The sequence below is a fragment of the Balaenoptera physalus genome, assembly GCF_965194825.1.
Source record: "Balaenoptera physalus genome assembly, chromosome: 6".
Lineage (NCBI taxonomy): Eukaryota > Metazoa > Chordata > Mammalia > Artiodactyla > Balaenopteridae > Balaenoptera > Balaenoptera physalus.
The window spans coordinates 44,984,083-45,001,338 of NC_138885.1; the positions used below are offsets into that span (position 1 = coordinate 44,984,083).

General features: G+C 39.0%; 1 protein-coding gene and 1 long non-coding RNA gene across 9 annotated transcripts in view; one reads left to right on the forward strand and one right to left on the reverse strand.

Moving 5' to 3' along the window:
* Window positions 1–17,256, forward strand: part of LYPD6B (LY6/PLAUR domain containing 6B) — a 234,396-nt gene that overhangs the window by 187,662 nt on the left and 29,478 nt on the right. For 2 of the 4 annotated variants that reach the window (XM_082465222.1, XM_082465221.1), the window contains exons 2-3: window positions 1,660–1,845; window positions 10,864–10,922. The gene's annotated coding sequence lies outside the window, so the exon portion shown is untranslated. The remainder of the gene's footprint in view (window positions 1–1,659; window positions 1,846–10,863; window positions 10,923–17,256) is intronic. The other 2 variants (XM_082465223.1, XM_082465220.1) reach the window with 1 other exon arrangement.
* Window positions 4,173–17,256, reverse strand: part of LOC309662422 — a 140,867-nt gene continuing 127,783 nt past the window's right edge. For 2 of the 5 annotated variants that reach the window (XR_014264646.1, XR_014264648.1), the window contains one exon: window positions 8,318–10,484. This is a non-coding gene — a long non-coding RNA (uncharacterized lncRNA). Of the gene's footprint in view, window positions 5,212–8,317; window positions 10,485–17,256 lie in introns of those variants that run through there. The other 3 variants (XR_014264645.1, XR_014264644.1, XR_014264647.1) reach the window with 3 other exon arrangements.

The window sequence follows — 17,256 nt, forward strand, 5'->3', positions numbered from 1 at the left end:
AGGGTAAATAAGTTGTTTGGGTGAGTTATTCTCTTGAAAATGAACTAAAGGCAGAACTCAGTTCTTGGATCAGTTGTAATGAGTCTGGTAGTCAATCCTCACTGTAGCCTTGTACAAACTCTGTGGATGTTACTATAGTTCCCTGTGCTATGCAGTAGGTCCTTGTTGGTTATTTATCTTATATAAGTCGTATGTATATGTTAATCCCAAACTCCTAATTTATCCCTCCCCGACCCCTTTCCTCTTTGGTAACCGTAAGTTTGTTTTCTATGTCTGTGAGTCTGCTTCTGTTTTGTAGATAAGTTCATCTGTATCATTCTTTTAGATTCCACATATAAGTGATATCATGAAAAACAAACAAATAAACAAAAAAAGCACCAAAAAACTCTGTGGATGCTCACAATGGACAGGGAGAAAGTCCCAGTAAGTGAGGATGCCACCCAGACTATCAGAATTTCACCAGGTTTCCCTGAGAAGGCTGCTTCAGTCTGAAATAGCAGAAGACCCTTTGCTGGCTTCAGCTGATGACACATTTTAGCAGTCCACATGAATTTGCTTCCAACTTTCTCCTAGTCGAAATAGGAAATAGGTTCTTGTATTATGTCCATTGTAAGAGTCAGTGCTCTTAGTGCCTCAGTAAGGGGAAGGCAAATACTTCATGTAAGTGAAAATTTATTTTAAATCATACAGAAATATACCATTTTTTAAAAGATATCTAAAATAAGGTGAACCTTCAGGAGAATAAGGTGAACCTGTTGTGATAGACTCTCCTTTGGGTGGCAGGGGCATGCTGGGTACACTACCCTGGAGGTTTAATTTGCAATGAGTAAGCTGGTAATCAGTAAAACTTGATTTTCCCCACTCCAAGCTTGACGTGTCTAGTGTACCTTCTGCTTCTGGAAGAATTGAAGTTTGTTGGAAGGGTGAAATTTCTGAACCAAGAATGGGGACATGGGAGCTATGAAATTTGCTGAAAATCACCAGTGTACCAGACTACCCAATCCCTAGTTCAGGATACAGAGCCTCAACACAATCCTGGCCAGCGCTACAGATCTAAGTGTGTCTACCCCCATGCATCTATTCTGCTGATTGTTATCTGTGGAAAGTCTCAGCCAGCATGCTTCTTTCTCTTTTTTAAGAAAAATATTTTTTTCTTGAGACCTTTCTTCTATCTAGCCAAACTAAATGTGTGTAAATTTGTTCTTTGCAGATTTGCTTATTTCTAGGCGCCTCCCTACCTGATTTCAGCATAAATAATACCCTTCCCTACCTACTACGAGCTACAGGAGTCACTAGCATTTTAGAAAAGTAAATGGAGCAGAGTCAGTAACACTCCACAATCCAGTGTATCTAGAGCAACTTTCACGTATTTGCCATTTGTACACGGACTGCCTTCATCACTGTATTCAAACTGTAGGGCATGGACCACGTCTTACTTAAATTTTTATTTCTAGTTCCTCGTATAGTACATAGTAGATGTTCAAGAATGCTTATTAAATGAAAAAGAGGTATATATATACATATATATATGTGTGTGTGTGTGTGTGTGTGTGTGTGTGTATGCATTTTCCAATTTAAAAGTTTATTACTACTTAGCTAGAAAAAAACGCCAGAGGTAAATTTGGATGGATGACGCTGAACATGACATTTCTAATGCAGCGCTCGACATAATCACCCACACAAAAGGAAGCCAAATCCAGGGACTACATGCTGTGGCTGTACGGCAGCTGCAGGACGTTGGCAAGTTTTCTTGGATGTCCTGCAGGACCCAGTGAGCCCAGGCCCAGAGGAATTCTAGTGACAGTGCGCTCTCAACTCTCCTTCATGAACTACCATTGCCAAAAGGTACACAGAGTTAAGTAAAAGCCTAAGCAGGGCTGGCAATATTTTAATGTACAACCACCTCGTAGGCCTCAGTAAGGTATTAAGCTCCTAAGGTTCTGGAATTTTCCTTGAAGGATTTCATAACCACATCAAGCTTGTTAGAGTATTGATTATTGCTGCTGCTGCTGTTTTCCCAACAGAAGCTCCTGATTTGATGTCTGTTTGATACTCTTCTGTACTTCAACCTCTCTTTCTTATACAGACTGGCAGCCTTTAACTATTTTGAGATAATGGTGAGAAATTAGCTAATCTTTGCTGTAAAATATGTACTAAGAACTAGCCATGTCTTCTCAACGTTTTATATATATACATATATATATATGTTCTTTTTCCGATTCTTTTCCATTATAGGTTATTACAAGATATTGAATATAGTCCCTTGTGCTATATGGTAGGTCCTTGTTGTTTATCTATTTTACACAGTATCTGTTAATCCCAAATACCCAATTTATCTCTCCCGCCCCTTTTCCCTTTGACAACGCTGTTTGTTTTCTATGTCTGTCAGTCTGTTTCTGTTCTATAATTCACTTAATTTGTATCCTTTTTTTTTAGATTCCACGTATAAATCATATCATATGATAATTGTCTTTTTTTCTTTCTGGCTTACTTAGTACGATGAGCTCTAGGTCCATCCATGTTGCTGCAAATAGCACTATTTCATTCTTTTTTAGGGCTGAGTAATATTCCATTGTGTATATCTCCCACCTCTTCTTTATACATTCGTCTGTCAACAGACACTTAGGTTGCTTCCATGTCTTGGCTATTGTAAATAGTATTGCTATGAACATTGGGTGCATGTACCTTTTCAAATTAGAGTTTTTGTCTTTTCCAGTTATATGCCCAGGAGTGGGATTGCTGGATTATGTGGTAGCTCTATTTTTAGTTCTTTAAGGAAAACATCCTCCTTTAAGTGTTGTATGTGATATGCATATCCCTTTTGCAAGTATTTTATTATTAAATCCATTGTCCCATCAAGTGCTCTTGAAAAGAAAATGTGACTGTACTTTTATATCTCCTTTCTTCATCCCACAATACTCAGCAAACATTTGGGCCCCTGCTCTGTACCAGTCTCCAGTTGCTGGAGACAAAAGACTACTCTGCCTTCAGGGGGCTTGAATATGATGAGAGAGGGAAACAGACCCCTGCCTATGTGCACACCTTCTTCTTCCCATTGAAGAATCTAACATCTGATGAATGGTTGCTGCTGGGGCATTCAGGGATTAAAGGCACGGTTTATCAGTGGAATGAATAAAGAAATCATTGAGGAGAATAATTGTTCAAGATTGGGGCTTCAGACTCTAATCTCACATTACCTGAAAAAATAGCAGCAGTGATTGCCATCTGCTGATACACTGCCCACCGACAGGGAGGGGGTGTTCTAGGCTGGCCAGGCCTCCTGCCAGCAGAGCCAGGAAAGTATCCCTGATTAGAGCAATTAGAGCAACTCCCTGAGCTGGTTCATAATTTGCTTAATCACACTCACTTCACCGAACTATGGTTTTGGCTTTAGGGGGTTTTAGGGAAAAAAAGCAAGGTTTGGGGAAAGGGAAAGGAAGCAGTTAGAAAGAATTCAAATTGATCCTCCTCCCTAGTCAGTTTGGGGTTGGCAGAAAAGAAAGCAAATGACATCAGTGACAGGTGTAAATATAAGGAAGCCGATTTGGACAATGGGTCCTTTGAGTCCTGTTTGGATGAGAATTATTGAGATCACAAAAGGAAGCAGCTGGTAAGTTCTGGAAACCTTTTTAATGTAAGCCCACAATTTGAATAATGCACTAAATGGAGTGTAGTGCATATATTTAAATTTTTTTTTAATTAATTAATTTATTTATATTTTTATCCTTGGCTGTGTTGGGTCTTCGTTTCTATGCAAGGGACTTCTCCAGTTGCGGGGAGCGGGAGCCACTCCCCATCACGGTGCGCGGGCCTCTCACTATCGCGGCCTCTCTCGTTGCGGAGCACAGGCTCCAGACGCGCAGGCTCAGTAGTTGTGGCTCACGGGCCCAGCTGCTCCGCGGCATGTGGGATCCTCCCAGACCAGGGCTCGAACCCGTGTCCCCTGCACTGGCAGACGGATTCTCAACCACTGCGCCACCAGGGAAGCCCCTATTTAAATATTTATGTACAAATGGCTGTCATTTTTTAGCCTGCTCTGCCATGGTCCCATGACTTGATACAATTGCTTTTAAATGATCATTTTGTAGATGCTAGAAAGGCATTGTACAGAAGACGAGAATCACAGCAAACCAAACAAAGAAAACGCAGAAGAGACCACTCTAAACCAAATATGTCCATCATAGCCAACTATATTTAAGAAGTGTTGAAGGTAGTTTAGTGTAGGGATTAAGATGGAGGAGTTTGGAACTGGACCTACATTTTAATCCTATCTGTGATTTGATTTACTAGCTTTGTAGCCTTGGGTAAGTTACTTATCCTGTCTTTAAATTTCAAATTCTTCATCTGTAAAGAGGGGATAGAAATCGTACCACCTCACAGGGGTGCTGTGAGAATTAAATGAATTAATGGTGTTCAGTGCCTGACACGCATAAACCCTCAAAAAATGTTATCTTAAAAAAGGAAGGTGTTCTTTGTGAGGGCTCATGCAGGAAACCATTAGCAAAGCATTGGGAAGTCAGAACTCTGAGAGCAGCAACTTTGTTTTAGGGACTGAAGCCTTGGCAGTGAACGAAGCGATGCCTGGCACGTGTTAGGTGCTCCATAAATACTGACTGAATAGCTGAAAAAATGGGTTTCATGCATTTAGTGTGTATAAATTGGATTATTCTATGAAATTGTACATTTTAAATGAGGAAAGTATAAGGAAAGAAATAATGGGTGAAAATTTTGTGTGTGGCAAAGGTTTATATTTCAAACTTTTAGCCAGGAAAATGTTCATCCTGTCATTTCCCGTCAGGGGCACAGGGTTTGATTCCCTTTTCTTCCCTAAGATCAAATGATCTGGGGGAACTGTTTGTAACGATCTGGATGGGGTCCTCCTGGCTGCAGCATTCCCATCTCCTGTCCTGTCCTGCTTGCGTGATGTTAAGAAGAGACACCCTAGGGGAGAGACAAGCACACGTTTAAACGACTGATTAAAAACATTCTTTTCTCCTATTTGCTTCCAAATCATGACAATTTAACTTCCCCTTGTGATGGAAAAGAGAAGCTTGGAGGTGCCAGATGCCGGAGTCCAACTGCATCTCTGTTCTCCCATTTGTAAACCGGCCCCACCTGGGGTCTCTTCTAAACTCCCCGGGGAAGCCGTGGGCTGGTGGGTTCTCCCCTTGTCTGTGTGCAGCGCCTTCCTCTGCTCCCTGTGTTTCAGGCCTGGAACAGACAGAGGGTGGGGAAAGGGATTGACATTCTCTGCCTAACCCTCGCCTGCAGTCATTTCTCGGACGTGATGAACGAATACTGCCTTTGAAGGAAGACGTACACATTTGCCAAAGAAGGGAATGCAGTTCTGGGACCTCATAGCTACAGGATTGTGTAAATCACTCAACACTAGTAAAGTTGAAGTTATGAAAGTAAATAATTTCCATTTGTACCAGAGCTAATTCCTCTGAGGGAAATGGTGACAGAAGATGTATTCTGTAACTTCTCAGGCAGCCCTGGAAGTCTGACTCCAAAGACAGAGTTTTCAACATACTCAACTCTAAGATGTTACATGTGGGTAGCTAATACTGATTGAACGTGTGCTGTCTTCAGACATTATTCTAAGTGATTGTGACATATTAACTCACTCCCTTGAGGTCGTTATTGTTTATTCTCTCCTTTTACAATGAGGAAACTGAGGCACAGGGAGGTTAAATGACTTGCCCAATGTTAGCACTAACTCTTGGCACTTGATTCAACATGTAAGGAAACTGAAGTGCTGAGAAATAGCCCACGTGTGGCAAAATATTCAGCTCGTCACTCAGCTAAATAGCAATTTCCCCCCTTACTCTATGTGCACAAGGAACCATTGCATCCTTTCCTGTGGGAGTGGGTTATAGCTCTTACCTATGAAGCCTGCATGCTAGGGGCAAAAAGAAAGGCTTCCCAGGCCACTTCCTCTTGTCTACTCAAAAGCTTGAAATCGGGATTTCAGAACCTCAAATGGAGTCCTGGGACATGAGCTGCTTGTCATATTTCAAAGAGCCTACAGGAAATTGCTCATTTAGGGGGAGTAAAACAGTGTGGGCTAATGAGTGTATAAAAGCTTTTTTGCGTATGTGTGTCAAATTATATATATCACGTTAATGTAATAGTTTATTTTGTGTGGGTCAGACACTTTTCATGGCACTTGTGCCTTTTGCTTTTCATCTTAAAAATGGGTAACGAATTATCTTCTACATACAGTTTAGAGAAATCCTTCTAAATGTGGAATCTGGGGTCTTGACCTTAGAGATGAAAAAATTAGCACCTATTGGCCTGCCATGAGGGATGTGTTACTAATAGTCAACAATCACAGTATACTCAGATGGATGGAATACCCCTATCCTACAGGTTATCTTCCTTACCTGCATTCTTAATCCACTGTTGTGTTGCAGACAGCTGTGACTATGTTCTTACTAAGCTCTCGGGGGCTCTACCAATGGAATTTGCAAAATGTAATTAGGATGGTGAATTGTCTGGGACTCCCATCCCTACCACCAAATGATACATTTCAAAGCCAAATAAAAATGCTATTTTATATCATCTACTCTTTGGATTTTTCCAAGCCCCTGGTCCATTTAGAGAGAACTGTTGAGCTTTAGCTATATAGTAGGTGCTTAACCATAAACTATAGAGCCAATCGAGCTCTTTTAACTTTTGAGTAAGTTATGCATTCATACGGATCAAAAATCAAAACAATGAAATGAGGTATATTCTGAGAAGTCTCCTTCCCACTTCTGTCCCCTTATAGTGTATTATTTACCCCTGTCCCTCCACCTACAGGTCATCACTTTTATTAGTTTCCTGTACACTGTTCCTGAGTGTATTTATGCATATAAGTAAATACATATAGTATTTTTTTCCTTCCTTAACACAAAAAAAGACATGATATTCATATATTTATAGCTATCTCCATTTATATTATAACATACATAATATAAATATGTATATTATATATATATATATACATATATATACATATATATATATATATATATATATATATATATATATATATATATCCTAGGACTTTTTTCACAGCAGAATATAGGAAGCATCCTCATTTTTTTTTTTTTGGCCTTGCCACACAGCAGGCGGGATCTTAGTTCCCCGACCAGGGATCGAACCCATGCCCCCTGCAGTGGACATGTGGGGTCTTACCCACTGGACCGCCAGGGAAATTCCGTTTTTTTAATGGCTGCATCAGATTCCGTTGTGTATACGTAGGTGTGTATATATATATATATATATATATATGTGTACACACACACACACCCCCACACACATAGTCTTTTGATGGACACTTGGGTTTTTTCCAATCATTTGCTATTGTAAACAGTGCTGCAGTGACTGTCATGGCAATATATTATTTTGCATGAAAGCAGACCATCTGTAGAAAAAATTCCCAGAAGTGAGATTTTGGGTCAAGGGTAAATACATTTGAAATTTTAATAATGTTACCAAATTGCCCTTTGGAGTCACATTCCCACCAGCAATATATGAAAATGACTGATTTCCCATGACCTCCTCAAAAGAGTATTAGAAAACATTTTTATCTATCAGACTAGTCAAAATCTGGAATTTATGAAGTGTACTTTTAATTTACATTTCTCCTATTTGAAAAGATGCTCAACTTTTCTCATGTTGTTTAAAGGCCATTTTGTTCATTTTTCTATGAAATGTCTATTAATGTTCTTTGCTACTTTTTCTGTTGGGTTACTGATAATTTTCTTACCGATTTTTAGTAGCTCTTTCCATATTAGCGAGATTATCCATTGTTTTGTCTGTGACATGAGTTGAAAATATTTCCCCCAGGTTATTTGGTTTTTTTTACTTTGCTTATAATTTTTTTTTTTGGCATACAGAAGTTATTGTTGTTTGATGTAATTGAATTAATCAAACTTTAATTTTATACTTTCTGGGTTTTTAATCATAGTCAGAATGGCCTTTCCCCACTCCCAGGAAGTCACTCATATTTTCTTGTATTTTTTTTTTCTTTTTTTAAAAAATTTATTTTGTTGAAGTATAGTTGATTTACAATGTTGTGTTAATTTCTGCTGTACAGCAAAGTGATTCAGTTATACATATGTATACATTCTTTTTCATGTTCTTTTCCATTATGGGTTTATCACAGGATATTGAATATAGTTCCCTGTGCTATACAGTAGGACCTTGGTTTTTTTTTTAATTACTTAATTTCATTTTTGGCTGCGTTGGGTCTTTGTTGCTGCACGCGGGCTTTCTCTAGTTGTGGCGAGCGGGGGCTACTCTTCATTGCGGTGCATGGGCTTCTCATTGCAGTGGCTTCTCTAGTTGCGGAGCACGGGCTCTAGGCGTGCGGGCTTCAGTAGCTGTGGCTTACGGGCTCTAGAGCACAGGCTCAGTAGTTGTGGCACAGGGAAATTTTCTTGTATTTTTAAGAACCCATTTTATTACAGAAAATTTTAAGCGTACACAAATTAGAGAAAATAGTATAATAAACCCCAACTACACGTCATCTTGCTTCAACAATTAGGGGTATTTTGCCAATCTTGTTTTATCTTATCCTCCCATCCATTTTGAGAATATTTAAAGCAAACCCCAGACATTATATTTTCTTTATAAGTATATCAATATATATCAATAACATGTAAGAATTTTTTAGAACATAACTTCTATAACATTATTATACCAATAATTCCTTAAGATTATCCAATACTATTCTGTGTTCACATTTTCTTTTCTGGAACTTTTATGGCTTTGTTTTCTATGTGTACAGTATGAGGTGTGTACCAACCTTATTTTTTTCCTGGCTACCCAGTTGTCCCAACTCAGCTTCTTAAAGTGTATTCTTACCTTACTGGTTTGAGATGCCACCTTTACCATATAACAAATTCCCATGTGTATTTGAGTCTATTTCCAGACTTTCTACTGTTCCATTTGTCTGTCTACTCAAATGTTACTAGTATACTGTTTTAATTACTGAGGCATTAGAGAATGTTTTAATGTCTTTCAGGACTAGTCATTCCCTAAATGAAATAGTAAGTCATCTACTCCAATTCATGCTATTTAAAAATGGCAGAAAATTATAGTTTATAGTCCAGCCTCATCAGATCTGGTCTGGTGATTTAGAAATCAACAAGGAGTGGGAGTGGAATGTGTGAGCATAAATGTGGTCCCTAAGGAAAGTAAGAGTAATAACACTATAGGAAAGTAAATAGTAATAACATAAAAGCTTGAAACTTGGGGCAGGTCCTCATCTGGAGGTGGGAGGAGAAAGCAGGACCAGCAAAGGAAAAAGGACGTAGTTTTGGTGGTTGAAGCGCACTTCTCCCTTGGAAGTAGCCAATCCTGGTTCTCTTTGGCAAAGTCAGAAAGGCCTACGGTAGAGAAAGTTGCAGTGTAGGCTGTGTACCTGCCCTGGGGAACCAATCAGAGACGCAAAGCACGCTGCAGAGCCGAGAGGGCCCGGATGAAGTGTGTGGAGGCGGCTGTGCCATCACTGTGCTCTGGGCAGTTCACAGGCCTGGGCAGCCAATAACCCTGAACTCCAGGGCTGCCTGGGTGCTGGCTTGTGCCTCTGAAGCTGCGAGAGTGAACCTCACCAGGCCTTTCCCAGGAAAAGGATGAAGCTGTATTATTCTGAGCCCTCTTTCCAGGAGACAGTATCAGTTCTGCCTAACAAGATACCTTTACTGGAAAAGGTCAGAGAGAGGACTTCTGGTATGAGTTATCGTGGGAGAGACATCTAAAGCATTTAGCAGGGGCAAATCATAATACCTTTTATCCTTTTGAAATGCATGTATCTGCTGGACTCTGTCTGCGCCTTCACAAAAGCCCAGAGGATGATAAGGTGGTCAAAGCACGGGGAAAAGGCCTGGATCCGGAGCGGGTGCAGACTGAACGGGGATGACTACGGAATGACTTCATCCCCGGCAGACACCCTTAATAACCCGCGGCGCAGCTCCTAACCTCCTCATCCCCAATTTCCTCCTTATAACCTGCAGGTGAGCACACCTGCTTCCCTCACAGGGATGGGGGAAGATTAATTAGTTTCAGATGGGCAAGTTGTTTGCTGCTGAGTCATGTGGTGTAGTGAGCGTGCTAATTTGAGGCTGCACAGCCAGGAGTTGCCTGCTGCCCAAACGCAGACACCAGAGGGTAAATGGAAATTGGTCATCATCAGAGTCAGGGGAGTGGACTTTGCAAACTGAGTGAATGGGTGAAGTCAGCCTTGTTCGGGCATATTCAACGATTCCTTACTCAGTGTCTACCCTGTGCAAGTGGTAACGGGCAGCCACGGTGGGGGCAGGAGGAGGATAGTGAGGAGTGATGGCCCTGAGGTGCAGGCATTGCTGGGGTGTCTGTTAGCCACACTGGAAGACCATAGCCTGGAATTGTGACTCTGTGGACGAGAAGTCATCTTTGCCATCAACGACGTGAGCTGGGCGTCAGTTGTAGTCGGCTCCACATTCTGGCATACTCTGAATAATAAGAAGGCTGATCAGCGCTCCCTCAGTCCCCTCACTTTCCAGATGCCAACCTTACCAAAGCCCTAAGCTGGTCTTCTCTCTTAGGTGTTTGCAGTGAAAAGAATCTTTGTGTTCATTAACAAAAGGAGAAGAGAAAAGAGACCCCTCTTTTGGCCTCTTTGTCTTCTGTTGTTGCATGCTGCTGCTTTACAGAGTACGATCAAGGTGTGTTTTATTTTAAGCACAAGGTAAAAGGGACTATTTTAGGCATTATCACAGAACAGTTTCTCTGCCAATAAGGAGTTTTATGGTCTGGAAATTGGTACAGAATATGGATGAGATCTCAATGTACATTTTAAGCTGAACTCTTTCTTTTTTTTTTTTCTTTCAGGTGTCCTTGAGTGAAGGTAGCAGGGTGTGAAAGAGGAGGAGAAAAGAAAATTAAGAAAGGTGAGTATGAGTAAATTTGGAAGGTGAAGTAAAGGGCTTCTCTGGGCAAATGAGGCTGCTAAGACCATTATCCCAATAGGATGGTTTGGGACTGTGGAAGGTGAGAGGTAACCAGAGAATAATCAGAGGCAGTTCAGGAAAAGGTCCTTAATTTAAGTGACAAGCCCATTGTCATGTAAAGATAGTGTTGTTTCTTGAAATACAAGATTTTAAGAAAGGAGAATAGGGCAAAGCACCATTGTGTTAATATGAAATTCTGGTTTTCAGTGAATTTATTTTTATTTTATTAAAAAAATTTATACGATTTTTAAAGGTTACTTTGCATTTATAGTTATTACAAAATATTGGCTATATTTCCTGTGTTAATCAATGTGATACATCATATTAACAAATTGAAGGAGAAAAACCATATGATCATCTCAATAGCTGCAGAGAAAGCTTTTGACAAAATTCAACACCCATTTATGATAAAAGCCCTGCAGAAAGTAGGCATAGAGGGAACTTTCCTCAACATAATAAAGGCCATATATGACAAACCCACAGCCAACATTGTCCTCAATGGTGAAAAACTGAAACCATTTCCACTAAGATCAGGAACAAGACAAGGTTGCCCACTCTCACCACTATTATTCAACATAGTTTTGGAAGTGTTAGCCACAGCAATCAGAGAAGACAAAGAAATAAAAGGAATCCAAATCGGAAAAGAAGAAGTAAAGCTGTCACTATTTGCAGATGACATGATACTATACATAGAGAATCCTAAAGATGCTACCAGAAAACTCCTAGAGCTAATCAATGAATTTGGTAAAGTAGCAGGATACAAAATTAATGCACAGAAATCTCTTGCATTTCTATACACTAATGACGAAAAATCTGAAAGTGAAATTAAGAAAACACTCCCATTTACCATTGCAACAAAAAGAATAAAATATCTAGGAATAAACCTACCTCAGGAGACAAAAGACCTGTATGCAGAAAATTATAAGACACTGATGAAAGAAATTAAAGATGATACAAATAGATGGAGAGATATACCATGTTCCTGGATTGGAAGAATCAACATTGTGAAAATGACTCTACTACCCAAAGCAATCTACAGATTCAATGCAATCCCTATCAAACTACCACTGGCATTTTTCACAGAACTAGAACAAAAAATTTCACAATTTGTATGGAAACACAAAAGACCCCGAATAGCCAAAGCAATCTTGAGAACGAAAAATGGAGCTGGGGGAATCAGGCTCCCTGACTTCAGACTATATTACAAAGCATCAGTAATCAAGACAGTTTGGTACTGGCACAAAAACAGAAATATAGATCAATGGAACAGGATAGAAAGCCCAGAGATAAACCCACACACATATGGGCACCTTATTTTTGATAAAGGAGGCAAGCATATACAGTGGAGAAAAGACAGCCTCTTCAATAAGTGGTGCTGGGAAAACTGGACAGGTACATGTAAAAGTATGAAATTAGAACACTCCCTGACACCATGCACAAAAATAAACTCAAAATGGATTAAAGACCTAAGTGTAAGGGCAGACACTATCAAACTCTTAGAGGAAAACATAGGCAGAACACTCTATGACATACATCACAGCAAGATTCTTTTTGACCCAGCTCCCAGAGAAATGGAAATAAGAACACAAATAAACAAATGGGACCTAATGAAACTTAAAAGCTTTTGCACAGCAAAGGAAACCATAAACAAGACCAAAAGACAACCATCAGAATGGGAGAAAATATTTGCAAATGAAGCAACTGACAAAGGATTAATCTCCAAGATTTACAAGCAGCTCATGCAGCTCAATAACAAAAAAACGAACAACCCAATCCAAAAATGGGCCGAAGACCTAAATAGACATTTCTCCAAAGAAGATATACAGATGGCCTACAGACACATGAAAGAATGCTCAACATCATTAATCATTAGAGAAATGCAAATCAAAACTACAATGAGATATCATCTCACACCGGTCAGAATGGCCATCATCAAAAAATCTAGAAACAATAAATGCTGGAGAGGGTGTGGAGGAAAGGGAACCCTCTTGCACTGTTGGTGGGAATGTAAATTGATACAGCCACTATGGAGAACAGTATGGAGGTTCCTTAAAAAACTACAGATAGAACTACCATACGACCCAGCAATCCCCCTACTGGGCATATACCCTGAGAAAACCATAGGTCAAAAAGAGTCATGTACCAAAATGTTCATTGCAGCTCTATTTACAATAGCCAGGACATGGAAGCAATCTAAATGTCCATCGACAGATGAATGGATAAAGAAGATGTGGCACATATATACAATGGAATATTACTCAGCCATAAAAAGAAATGAAATGGAGGTATTTGTAATGAGGTGGATGGAGTTAGAGTCTGTCATACAGAGTGAAGTAAGTCAGAAAGAGAAAAACAAATACAGTATGCTAACACATATATACGGAATCTAAGGGAAAAAAAAAAAAAAAGGCCATGAAGAACCTAGTGGCAAGACGGGAATAAAGACACAGACCTACTAGAGAATGGACTTGAGGATATGGGGAGGGGGTGGGGTGAGATGTGACAGGGTAAGAGAGTGTCATGGACATATATACACTACCAAATGTAAAATAGATAACTAGTGGGAGGCAGCCGCATAGCACAGGGAGATCAGCTCGGTGCTTTGTGACCACCTAGAGGGATGGGATGGGGAGGGTGGGAGGGAGGGAGATGCAAGAGGGAAGAGAAATGGGAACATATTGTATATGTATAACTGATTCACTTTGTTATAAAGCAGAAGCTAACACACCATTGTAAGGCAATTATACTTCAATAAAGATGTTAAAAAAAAAATTTATACAATTTTTAAAGGTTACTTTGCATTTATAGTTATTACAAAATATTGGCTATATTTCCTGTGTTGTACAATACATCCTTGAGCCTATTTTATTTATTTATTTATTTATTAAAAATTTACCATTTTATTTATTATTTTTTTAAATTAATTTATTTTTTGGCTGCGTGGGGTCTTCGTTGCTGCGTGTGGGCTTTCTCTAGTTGTAGTGAGCGGGGGCTACTCTTTGTTGCAATGCACAGGCTTCTCATTGTGGTGGCTTCTCTGTTGCGGAGCATGGGCTCTAGGCACACGAGCTTTAGTAGTTGTGGCACATGGGCTCAGTAGTTGTGGCTCACGGGCTCTAGAGCACAGGCTCAGTAGTTGTGGCACATGGGCTTAGTTGCTCTGCAGCATGTGGGATCTTCCCAGACCAGGGCTCAAACCCATGTCCCCTGCATTGGCAGGCAGATTCTTAACCACTGCACCACCAGGGAAGTCTCTTGAGCCTATTTTAAACACAATAGTTTGTACCTCCCACTCCTGCACCCCTATATTGCCCCTCCCATCCAACCCCCACTGGTAACCACTAGTTTGTTCTCTACATCTGTGAGTCTGCTTCTTTTTTGTTACATTCACTAGTTTAGTTTTTAGACTTCACATATAAGTGATATCATGCAGTATTTCTTTCTTTTTCTGACATATTTCACTTAGCATGATGCCCTCCAAATCCATCTATGTTGCTAAAAATGGCAAAATTTCATTCTTTTTTATGGCTGAGTAGTATTCCATTGTATATCTGTACCACTTTTTCTTTATCTGTTCATCTGCTGGTGGACACTTAGATTGCTTCCATATCTTGGCAATTGTAAATACTGCTGATATGAACATTGGGGTGCATGCATCTTATTGAATTAGTGTTTTTGGTTTTTTCTGATATATACCCAGGAGTGGAATTGTGGGTCATATGGTAGCTCTATTTTTAGCTTTTGAGGAACCTTCATACTCTTTTCCACAGTGGCTGCACCAATTTACATTCCCACCAGCAGTGTACAAGGGTTCCTTTTTCTCCACATCCTTGCCAACATTTCTTATTTGTGTTCTTATTGATGATAGTCATTTTGACAGGTGTGAGATGACATCTCATTGTGGTTTTTATATGCATTTCTCTAATAATTAGCAATGTGGAGCTTCTTTTCATGTGCCTATTGGCCATCTGCATGTCCTCTTTGGAAAAATGTCTGTTGAGTTCTTCTCATTTTTTAATTGGGTTGTTTATTTTTTGATGTTGAATTCTATAAGCTATTTATATATGTTGGATATTAATCGCTTATCAGTCATATCATTTGCAAATATTTTCTCCCATTCAATAGGTTGTCTTTTCATTTTGTCAGTTGTTCCTTTGCTGTGCAAAATCTTTTAAGTTTAATTAGGTTCCATTTGCTTATTTTTGCTTTTATCTCCTTTAATTTAGGAGACAGATCCAAACAAATATTGCTGTGATTTATATCAAAGAGTGTTCTATGTTTTCCTCTAAGAGTTTTATGGTTTTGGTCTTACTTTTAGGTCTTTAATCCAGTTTGAGTTTATTTTTGTATATGGTATGAGGGAATGTTCTAATTTCATTGTTTTACATGTAGCTGTCCAGTTTTCCCAGCACCACTTACTGAAGAAACTGTCTTTTCTCCATTGTATATTTTTGCCACCTTTATCGTAGTTTGACTATAAGTGTGTGGGTTTATTTCTGGGTTTTCTATCCTGTTCTGATCTATGTGTCTGTTTTAGTGCTAGTACCACACTATTTTGATTACTGTAGCTTTGTAGTATAGCCTGAAGTCAGGGAGTGTGATTCCTCTAGCTCTGTTCTTCTTTCTCAAGATTGTTTTTGCTATTCAGGGTCTTTTGTGTTTCCATACAAATTGTAAATTTTTTTGTTCTAGTTCTGTGAAAAATGCCATTGGTAGTTTGATAGGGATTGCATTGAATCTGTAGATTGCCTTGGGTAGTATGATCATTTTAACAGTGTTGATTCTTCCAATCCAAGCACATGGTATATCTCTCCACCTGTTTGTATCATCTTTAATTTCTTTCATCAGTGTCTTATAGTTTTCTGCATACAGGTCTTTTGTCTCCTTAGGTAGGTTTATTCCTAGGTATTTTGTTCTTTTTGTTGTAATGGTAAATGGGCATGTTTTCTTAATTACAATTTCAGATTTTTCATCATTAGTGTATAGGAATGCAAGGGATTTCTGTGCATTAATTTTGTATCCTGCTACTTTAACATATTCATTGTTTAGTTCTAGTAGTTTTCTGGTAGCATCTTTAGGATTCTCTATGTATAGTATCATGTTATCTGCAAACAGTAACAGCTTTACTTCTTCTTTTCCAATTTGGATTCCTTTTATTTCTTTTTCTTCTCTGATTGCTGTGGCTAAAACTTCCAAAACTATGTTGAATAATAGTGGTGAGATTGGACAACCTTTTCTTGTTCCTGATCTTAGAGGAAATGGTTTCAGTTTTTCACTATTGAGAACAATGTTGGCTGTGGGTTTGTCATATATGGCCTTATTATGTTGAGGTAAGTTCCCTCTATGCCTACTTTTTGGAGGGTTTTTATCATAAATGGGTGTTGAATTTTGTCAAAAGCTTTTTCTGCATCTATTGAGATGATCATATGGTTTTTATTCTTCAATTTGTTAATATGGTGTATCACATTGATTAATTTGTGTATATTGAAGAATCCTTGCATCCCTGGGATAAACCCCACTTGATCATGGTGTATGATCCTTTTAATGTGCTGTTGGATTCTGTTTGCTAGTATTTTGTTGAGGATTTTTGCATCTATGTTCATCAGGGATATTGGCCTGTAGTTTTTTTTTGTGACATCTTTGTCTGGTTTTGGTATCAGGGTGATGGTGGCCTCGTAGAATGGGTTTGGGAGTGTTCCTCCCTCTGCTAATTTGATAATTTGATAAGGATTGCATTGAGTCTGTAGAGTGCCTTGGGCAGTATAGTCATATAAACAATATTTATTCTTTCAATACAAGAACATGGTATAAATCTTTCTACCTGTTTGTGTAGTCTTCAATTTATTTCATCAGTGCCTTACAGTTTTCAGAGTACAGGTCTTTTTGCCTCCTTAGGTATATTTATTCCCAGGTATTTTATTCTTTCTGATGCTATGGTAAATGGGATTGTTTCCTTAATTTCCCTTTCGATATTGATACTTCAATATTAATGTAGATAAATGCAGCAGATTTCTGTATATTAATTTTGTATCCTGCAACATTATTGAATTCATTAATGAGCTCTAGTAGTTTTCTGGTAGTGTCTTCAGGATTTTCTATGTATAGTGTCATGTCATCTGCAAACAGTAACAGTTTTAAGTCTTCCTTTCTAATTTGGTTACTTTGTTTTTCTTCACTGATTCCTGTGGCTAGGACTTACAAAACTATGTTGAATAAAAGTGGTGAGAGTGGGCATCCTTGTCTTGTTCCTGATCTTAGAGGAAATGCTTTCCGC